This window comes from Oncorhynchus keta, chromosome 37, assembly GCF_023373465.1.
Source record: "Oncorhynchus keta strain PuntledgeMale-10-30-2019 chromosome 37, Oket_V2, whole genome shotgun sequence".
Taxonomy (NCBI): Eukaryota; Metazoa; Chordata; class Actinopteri; order Salmoniformes; family Salmonidae; genus Oncorhynchus; species Oncorhynchus keta.
This window is the reverse complement of record NC_068457.1, coordinates 16,275,660-16,285,776: the sequence shown is the minus strand read 5'-3', so window position 1 is coordinate 16,285,776 and position 10,117 is coordinate 16,275,660.

Genomic DNA, 10,117 nt, shown 5'->3' with positions numbered 1-10,117 from the left:
TTTATTCTTGCTCAAAAAACTCCCGTGGCTTATATTTCAAATTGTGATGTTGCATTTCTAAATTTTTGAGCAAGAGTGAAGGTTTCCCATGAGAGAGTAATGGTTAATGTGATTGGATGTTAATTATTTGAGTAGGCTACCTGTATTTGACATTGTGTTGTTATTTCGCTGAACACTAGATGGTTTAATTTAATTTTTGGCAGTGAAACGAGGCGGAGAAAAAAAACTATAGCCCCCGTTGGAAAATATAAATGTACTGTTTGAAAATGTGAAGGATTTTTAAAAAAATTACAAAAAATTTGGCATACCCCCGATGGCATTTCGGTACCTCTGGGTATTCCAGTTTAGGAATACCTGGCCAAGAGAAAGTTATTAACAAGCTCTTACATCCTGACCAAACAGGGTTTATTAAGGGTCGTCATGCAGCCAGTAACATGCGCTGCCTGTTTCATGTGGTTGCTGAGGCTTCCATTCTGGATACCCCATGTGCTGTGTTATCATTAGATGCAGAGAAAGCCTTTGAGTGGGAATATTTATGGCATGTTCTTGAACATTTTGGTTTTGGGGCGAGATTCATACCTATGATTCGCACCATGTATGTGAATCTTTCTTCTATTATACCAACAAGCACCTCCCATTCTAATCCATTTACCATACAACCAGGACGTAAACAAGGCTGTCCTGCCTCCCCTATGCTATTTGCTCTTTCTCTTGAACCGCTGGCACAAAGCATATGTCAAAATTCTGCTTCTTCACGTATCAAAATCAAACCAAACAAGCAATTTCTCCGTATGCAGATGACATTCACGTCAGAAAATGTTCAGAAAATATTTTCACAGCATTCAGCTCATGGTCTGGTTACAAGATCAACTGGTCTAAAACAGCTCTACTACCTCTTAACTCAGCTAAGGGAAGTGTTCAACTACCACCCTTTATCCCAGTGAAGAAACAAACCACCAACTTAGACATTACTTAACCCCCTCTATTCACACTACTTTCAGGAAGAACTACTTAGAAACCTTTCAGAATATCCAGAAATACATAAAAAGATGGTCTGCTATGGCCACTTCTTTGCATGCAAGAATCTCAATGATTAAAATGAATGTCCTCCTTCGTATCAATTTTATGAGTTCCATGTTCCCACTGCCTCCTCCTATCGACTATTGGTCTAAACTTGACTCTGTCATAAAGAAGTTCATTTGGGGGAGAAAGAGACCACAGATTGAATATGCAACATTACAGAGAACGGAAGCATCAGGTTGATTTGCAGTTCCAAATCCACATTTTTATCACCTAACTTTCCAAATTCATTTCCTGAAGACCTGGTTAAACCCAAAGACTTCTGTTCCTTGGCGTGCTATAGAAGATTCAATAGTTTCACCATTTAGATTACAAGATTGATTATTTTCTGGATTGACTCATTGTTGTTTGTTGTTGTGCATTATTGTTAGGACCCATTATAGCATACTCAGTAAATGTGTGGAAAGCTACAGAGAAGCATATGAGATCTAATCTTAAATGGCTTTCATAATCTCCAATATGGCGTAATAAACAATTCTTAGCGTGTAAGAAACCATTTATATCAGAGTCTTGGTCTAAGAAGGGTATTTATACTTTCAAAGACATATTCAATGTGAATGGACTCCTCGGTTTCCATGACATCCGCCAGTGTTTTAATGTCCAGGTTCATCATTTTGTCTTTACCTTCAACACTTATCCACGCGAGCCTATGGGGTCCCCCGGGGAGCAGAACTAGCAGTACACCCATTGGTCAAACTTCTAACGGACAGACGCCCCTCAAAAAGGAGTGTCTAATATCTATAGTCAATTAACTCTAGCAGCACAAAAAAACATTAACTCTATCCACTGTATGGGGAAATGATTTTACTCTTGCTGACAGACAAATAAATTGGGAGACAATATGGAAAATATATTTGGATCATCGAGAAACCCCAATCACCAATGAATTAAAACATTTTGCCATATAACCTATCTAAACCTCAAAAAATACATCACATGGTATTAGTCCATCAACATTATCTGAGTTTTGCACCATAGGGGACCTTGGTACTTTTCAGCATGTGCTGTGGAAATGCCTGGGTGTGGTTGAATTCTGGGGGAAAGTCAACCATGTCGTCTCTGTACTTAGATCCAATAGGGATGTTGCTTTGTGATGTCTCTGATTTGCACTTGTCAGAAAGGGAACAGAGAGTGTGGTTGGTAGGAACCACAGCTGCCAAGAAAAAGATTGTACAAAGGTGGGTTCCACCTCATCAGTTACCATTGCAACAATGGCTGCTCACATTTCAGGAAATTGTACTTATGGAGCTCTTCACGGCCAGGATCCACAGGGCCAAAGGTGTCCACTCTGGACACATGGGAAAAAAGCAGCAGTGGACATTTCTGAACTCTTAACCAATGGACATTTACATCCATGAGTGTGTAGCAATAATGTGTCACTATTTCTGAGGCTATATGATGCATTGTTCAGCAGATGTACTATGTAATATTAATTTAATTGTTTTTATCTCGTTATTTATTTTACATGCTATCAGATTGCCGGTGAGGGGTGGGGAGGATTGAAAAAACATATCTGTACATGTACTGTATGAATCCTATGAATTGAAATAATAAAAACTGAATGTAAAACAAGTTTGGACATATTCATTCCAGGGTTTTCTTCATTTTGTCTATTTTCTACATTGTAGAAGAATAGTGAAGACATCAACACTATGAAATGACACATATGGAATTATATAGTAACCAAAAAATTGCTTACAAAAATATGAATTTTAAATTTGAGAGCATTCCAGGTGAAGCAAAGTAGCCACTCTTTGCCTTGAAGACAACTTTCCACACTCTTGGCATTCTTTCAACAAGCTTCCTGAGATAGTCACCTAGAATTAATTTAAATTAACAGGTGTGCCTTGTTAATTTGTGGAATTTCTTTCCTTCTTAATGCGTTTGAGCCAGTCAGTTGTGTTGTGTCAAGTTTGGGGTGGTATACAGAAGACCAAGTCCATATTATGGCAAGAACAGTTCAAATGAGCAAAGAGAAGCAACACTCCATCATTACTTTAAGACATGAAGGTCAGTCAGTCAATTCAGAATATTTCAAAAACTTTTAAAGTTTCTTCAAGTGCAGTCGCAAAAATCATCAAGCACTATGATGAAACTGGCTCTCATGAGGACTGCCACAGGAAAGTAAGACCCAGGGTTACCTCTGCTGCAGAGGATAAGTTCATTAGAGTTACCAGCCCCAGAAATTGCAGGCCAATTAAATGCTTCACAGAGTTCAAGTAACAGACACATCTCAACATCAACTGTTCAGAGGAGACTGCATGAATCAGGCCTTCATGGTCAAATGTCTGCAAAGACACCACTAATAAAGGACACCAATAATAATAAGAGACTTGATTGGGCCAAGAAACACGAGCTATGGACATTAGACCAGTGGAAATCTGTCCACTGAGTCCAAATTTAAGATGTTTGGTTCCAACCGCCATGTCTTTGTGAGACACACCGTGAACCATGGAGGAGGAGGTGTGATGGTGTGGGGGTGCTTTGCTGGTGACACTGTGATGGAGTGCTGCATCAGATGACCTGGTCTCCCCAATCACCCGATCTCACCTCATTTGAGATGGTTTGGGATGAGATGGACCGCAGAGTCAAGGAAAAGCAGCCAACAAGTACTCAGCATATGTGGGAACTCCTTCAAGACTGTTGGAAAATAATTCCAGGTGAGGCTGGTTGAGAGAATAACATGAGTGTGCAAATCTGTCATCAAAGCGAAGGGTGGCTACTTTGAAGAATCAAAAATTTGCTTAACACTTTCTTGGTTACTACTATTTCATAGTTTTGATGTCTTCACTATTATTCTACAATGTAGAAAATAGTAAAAATCAGGAAAAACCTCTGAATGGAATGGTACTAAATAGTACCAGTCCAAAGTTTGGACACCCCTACTCATAAAAGACTGAACAAAGATTTTAATTTTGGAATTCTGTTCCCAAGTATTCCCTATAGAGAGACGTGATCGTATACAAATGTAATAATTTGAAAATATGATGTTTTAGTCAAGTATTATATCTGTGTGGGCTTCTTGCAGTAAATTTGCAATTTCCAAATTATTTGTAATTATGCTCCGCTCCCCCAACCATCTGCTTAAAGAAGAACTCGGACCATGGCTGAGTCGAGTTGATGATCCCTGGAATGTGGGTGGGACATTAAGTTGACTTGACCAATAGAGGGCAGAGTTTTCTCAGTCAGTTCAGAGCCATTGCATTATCAAACGTCACTCACACACACACAACCCAGTTTTCTTGTGTCCCCAAAATCCCCAACTTCTGCTCAATTTGATTAGAAGACAGAGTGGCAACAGCCAAGAGAAGAGTGTGTGTGTGTGTGTGTGTGCATGAATGTGTGCATGAATGTGTGTGTGTGACTGATGTTTACAGGCAGTAATTACATTGCAGGGCTTTTTTTGCATGTGCAATGACTATGGCACACACTGTCTCAATTTTTTGTCCCTGTACCCTGAATTTGCAACGTTGTCTCTAGCATACATTATAGCCATACATAATGAAAAATATAGGCTTTAGGAGAGCTGAACATCCATTCTCAGTGTCATCTATGGTCATTCCAATAGAAGCAACAAGATGACGCCTACTGAAGTACATTACGATTACATCTACATGCACGTTACATTTTAGTCACTAAGCAGACACTATTATCACCCAGAGCAACAATACAAGCACTCAAATTAGCGGGCTGAAACAACCGCACAACACAAGCATCCACCAATCACAGCACTTGAGACATACGGTGCAATAAAATAAAGCAGTACAGCACCACAAATTGACACAAAGGAGGAGCAATAAGATAAAGCAGAACACATGATTGGTCCAATGATTCCATTATGAGTTGAAGGGCTCTTTCCTTCCTTGCTCTGAGATATCATTACAGTCCCCTCAGGTGTGACAGCCAGACATTGGGAACAGTGATTTGTCATGATTGGGTAAGTGTAGAGCCCCTCTAAGTGTTTTGAGTCAATACAACTCCAGGAGGGAGTCTTTCAGCTGACACTGATATCATTCAGCCCTGTGTGGGTGTTTGTGTGTGGTGTCAGCATGCAGGTGTGTGTGTCCGCCCCTGCACATGTTTTTTGTTGTTGTGTGTGTGTGTGTGTGTGTGTGTGTGTGTGTGTGTGTGTGTGTGTGTGTGTGTGTGTGTGTGTGTGTGTGTGTGTGTGTGTGTGTGTGTGTGTGTGTGTGTGTGTGTGCATACATGCTTGTGTGTGTCTCACCTTGCAGTGCCAGTCGAGGTACTGATTATTACTGCCATAAAGAACCTCAGTGCTATTCTCCTGTCAGCCATTATCCTATCACAGATTATCTCCCCATCAGCCCACAGAAGCCATATCTCCCACAATCCCCCTGTGACAAGAGCCCACTGCCAACCGCCTTAATTACATTTTCCCATTATCTTCCCCAGCAGAGAAGCCGGGACGGGTAGCTTCCCCCAAATGAAATGGATTGGAAAGGAAAGGGTAGATGACTAACACCCAAAGTTATGTAATCACTGACCTTGTGTTCTTCCAAACTGGTCTTTTTGATATTGCACTTTTACTTTAGCTCCTCTAACTTAAATCAAATTGAATCAAATCTAGTTTTATTTGTCACAAGCGCCGAAGACAGCAGGAGTAGACTTTATCGTGAACTGCTTACTTACGAGACCTTTCCCAATGCAGAGTTAAAAAGAGTGTTAAGAAAATGTGCTAATATAAATATGAAAAGTAACACAATAAACAACAATAACGAGAATATTTACAAGGAGTACCGGTACCAAGTCAATGTGCAGGGATAGTTTAGGTAATATGTACAGTCATGGCCAAAAGTTTTGAGAATGACACAAATATAAATTTTCACAAAGTCTGCTGCCTCAGTTTGTATGATGGCAATTTGGATATACTCCATAATGCTATGAAGAGTAATCAGATGAATTGCAATTAATTGCAAAGTCCCTCTTTGCCATGCAAATGAACTGAATCCCCCCCAAAAATGTCCACTGCATTTCAGCCCTGCCACAAAAGGACCAGCTGACATCATGTCAGCGATTCTCTCGTTAACACAGGTGTGTGTTGACGAGGACGAGGCTGGAGATCACTCGGTCATGCTGATTGAATTTGAATAACAGAATGGAAGCTTCAAAAGGAGGGTGGTGCTTGGAATCATTGTTCTTCCTCTGTCAACCATGGTTACCTGCAAGGAAACACATGCCGTCATCATTGCTTAGCACAAAAATGGCTTCACAGGCAAGGATATTGCTGCCAGTAAGATTGCACCCAAATCAACCATTTATCAGATCCTCAAGAACTTCAAAGAGAGCGGTTCAATTGTTGTGAAGAAGGCTTCATGGCGCCTAAGAAAGTCCAGCAAGCGCCAGGACCGTCTCCTAAAGTTGATTCAGCTGCGGGATCGGGGCACCACCAGTACAGAGCTTGCTCAGGAATGGCAGCAGGCTCGGTGTGAGTGCATCTGCACGCACAGTGAGGTGATGACGTTTGAAAGATGGCCTGGTGTCAAGAAGGGCAGCAAAGAAGCCACTTCTCTCCAGGAAAAACATCAGGTACAGACTGATATTCTGCAAAAGGTACAGGGATTGGACTGCTGAGGACTGGGGTAAAGTAATTTTCTCTGATTTTCTCTTGTCCAAAGAATACAAGGTGAGCGCTACCATCAGTCCTGTGTCATGCCAACAGTAAAGCATCCTAAGACCATTCATGTGTGGGGTTGCTTCTCAGCCAAGGGAGTGGGCTTACTCACAATTTTGCCTAAGAACACAGCCATGAATAAAGAATGGTACCAACACATCCTGCGAGAGCAACTTCTCCCAACCATCCAGGAGCAGTTTGGTGACGAACAATGCCTTTTCCAGCATGATGGAGCTCCTTGCCATAAGGCAAAAGTGATAACTAAGTTGCTCTGGGAACAAAACATCGATATTTTGGGTCCATGGCCAGGAAACTCCCCAGACCTTAATCCCATTGAGAACTTGTCGTCAATCCTCAAGAGGCGGGTGGACAAACAAAAACACACAAATTCTGACAAACACCAAGCGTTGATTATGCAAGAATGGGCTGCCATCAGTCAGGATGTGGCCCAGAAGTTATTGACAGCATGCCAGGGTAGATTGCAGAGGTCTTGAAAAAGAGGGGTCAACACTGCAAATATTGACTCTTTGCATCAACTTCATGTAATTATCAATAATAGCCTTTGACACTTATGAAATGCTTGTAATTATACTTCCTTATTCCATAGTTGTCACGACTTCCGCCGATGTCGGCTCCTCTCCTTGTTCGGGCTGCATTCGGCGGTCGACGTCACCGGCTTTCTAGCCATCGCCGCTCCATTTTTTTCATTGTTCCATTTGCTTTGTCTTGTTCCCTGCTTTCCCTGGTTTACATTCCCTAATCACACTGCATGTATTTATTCCTCTGTCCCCCCCCCTCCCCATGTTCTTTTGTTACGTGTTTCGTGTGTGTTTCGTGTGTGTTTCGTGTGTGTTTCGTGTGTGTTTCGTGTGTGTTTCGTGTGTGTTTCGTGTGTGTTTCGTGTGTGTTTCGTGTGTGTTTCGTGTGTGTTTCGTGTGTGTTTCGTGTGTGTTTCGTGTGTTTTTCGTGTGTGTTTCGTGTGTGTTTCGTGTGTGTTTCGTGTGTGTTTCGTGTGTGTTTCGTGTGTGTTTCGTGTGTGTTTCGTGTGTGTTTCGTGTGTGTTTCGTGTGTGTTTCGTGTGTGTTTCGTGTGTGTTTCGTGTGTGTTTCGTGTGTGTTTCGTGTGTGTTTCGTGTGTGTTTCGTGTGTGTTTCGTGTGCCAGGCTGGGTTTTTCCCGTTAGTCCGTGGTATTTTCACAAAGGATGTTTATTGTAAAACATTTGCTCATTTTTGTGAATGTTTCGCTCTTTGCCCTTTGACCTTTGGCTGGTGGTTTTGACACAGTGGCGTCTTGTCTGTTTTATTGCCTAATAAAGTGTGCACCTGTTCACAACTCTCTGCGCTGGACTTCTCCACCAGTAGCACCTTGACAATAGTAACATCTGTCAAAAATATCTAAAGACACTGAGGCAGCAAACTTTGTGAAGATTCATATTTGTGTCATTCTCAAAGCTTTTGGGCTATGACTATACATGTTGTCACACCCTGATCTGTTTCACCTGTCTTTGTGCTTGTCTCCATCCCCCTCCAGGAGTCGCCCATCTTCCCCATTATCCCCTGTGTATGTATACCTGTGTTCTCCTGTTTGTCTGTTGCCAGTTGGTCTCGTCAAGCCTATCAGCATTTTTCCCGTTCTAATTAAAAAATAAACTTTTCCCAGTTTTGACCATTCTGGATGACCCTGAGCCTGCCTGCCCTCCTGTACCTTTTGGACTCTGCTATGGATTACTGACCTCTGCCTGCCCTTGACCTGTCATTTGCCTGCCCCCTGTTTTTGGAATAAACTTTTATTACTTCGAACTGTCTGCATCTGGGTCTTCTCCTGGGCCATGACACATGTAGGTAGGGGCATAGATAATAAACAGAGTAGCAGCAGTGTATGTGGACAGTGTGTGTGTGTGTGTATGTGTGTTGTAGTGTGTGTGTGAGCATATGTAGTGTGTGTGTGTGTGTGTTGGAGTGTCTGTGTAATCATGTGGGAGTGTGTGGGTAGAGTCCAGTGAGTGTGCATAGAATCAGTGTAAACGTGTCAGTGCAAAAAAGGGTCAATTCAATAATCTGGGTATCCATTTGATTAACTGTTCAGCAGTCTTATGGCCTCCTGAGTGACGCAGCAGTCTAAGGCACTGCATCTCAGTGCTAGAGGTATCACTACAGACATCCTGGTTCGAATCCAGGCCGTGATTGCGAGTCCCATAGGGCGGCACACAATTGGCCCAGTGTTGTCCGGGTTTGGCTGGTGTAAGCCATCATTGTTAAATAACGGTGAAAAAAGTGTATGGCTTGGGGGTACAATAAAAGCTGTTCAGGAGCCTTTTGGTCCAGGACATGGTATTCCGGTACCGCTCTCTGTGTGGTAGCAGAGAGCACAGTCTATGGCTTGGGTGACTGGGGTCTTCTACAATTTTCCAGGGCCTTCCTCTAACACCGCCTGGTATAGAGGTCTGGACTGGCAGGGAGCTCAGCTCCGGTGATGTACTGGGCCTTCCACTCCACCCTCTTGCGCCTTGAGATCGACATGTTAAGTCCTTGTTGATGTGGACACCGAGGAAATTGAGGCTCTAGACCAAAGATCCATCACTGTCCGTGTGACTCTCCAAACACTTCCACTCGTCGCACCCCCCTCTCGCTCTCGCTCTGAAATACCCTTGTAGCTTTTGGGTTTTGGACAGGAGACTGATGAACAGATGGTATCAGCTAATTTTCTTTCTTTCATGCCTCATTCTGTCCTCACAGCCACAAACCTGTCTGCATATAAAACACCTGCCTCCGCTCTCTCCCCTCTCTCTCTCTCTCTCTCTCTCTCTCTCTCTCTCTCTCTCTCTCTCTCTCTCTCTCTCTCTCTCTCTCTCTCTCTCTCTCTCTCTCTCTCTCTCTCTCTCTCTCTCTCTCTCTCTCTCTCTCTATCTCACACACACACAAACACGCACAAACACATATTTTCTTTCCTTTTAAGTTGAAGAAACACCATAACCTTGAGCCAAATCCCCTTGAAATGAAAAATGACAAGGCCAGCTATTAATCTTTTGGACAGTTGTATGCGTTTAGCTGAAACATCCCATAAAGGTGGAACTACACTGTGACAATATGGGCATGCTGATCTGAGAGCTGATCGTCAGATGTTAGATTGCAGTCAGTTGAGCTTGGAATTGATAATAACAATGATCAGATAAAGACAAGTACTGTTCACAGATCAGGGCTTACATGTACCTATACAAGGGAGATATAGTAAAGAGACATAAATAGGGATGATAATGCTTAGATTGTTGAGAGGGTAATATTTCTCTGCCAGTCAGTACATCCCTAGTACCTCCCTTTCCTACACAGGTAAATAAAGACTGAATCACCAGCCCTTCCAAACACATGAAAGCAAAAAGGGGAGGTAAATAAATCATTTTATTCGAC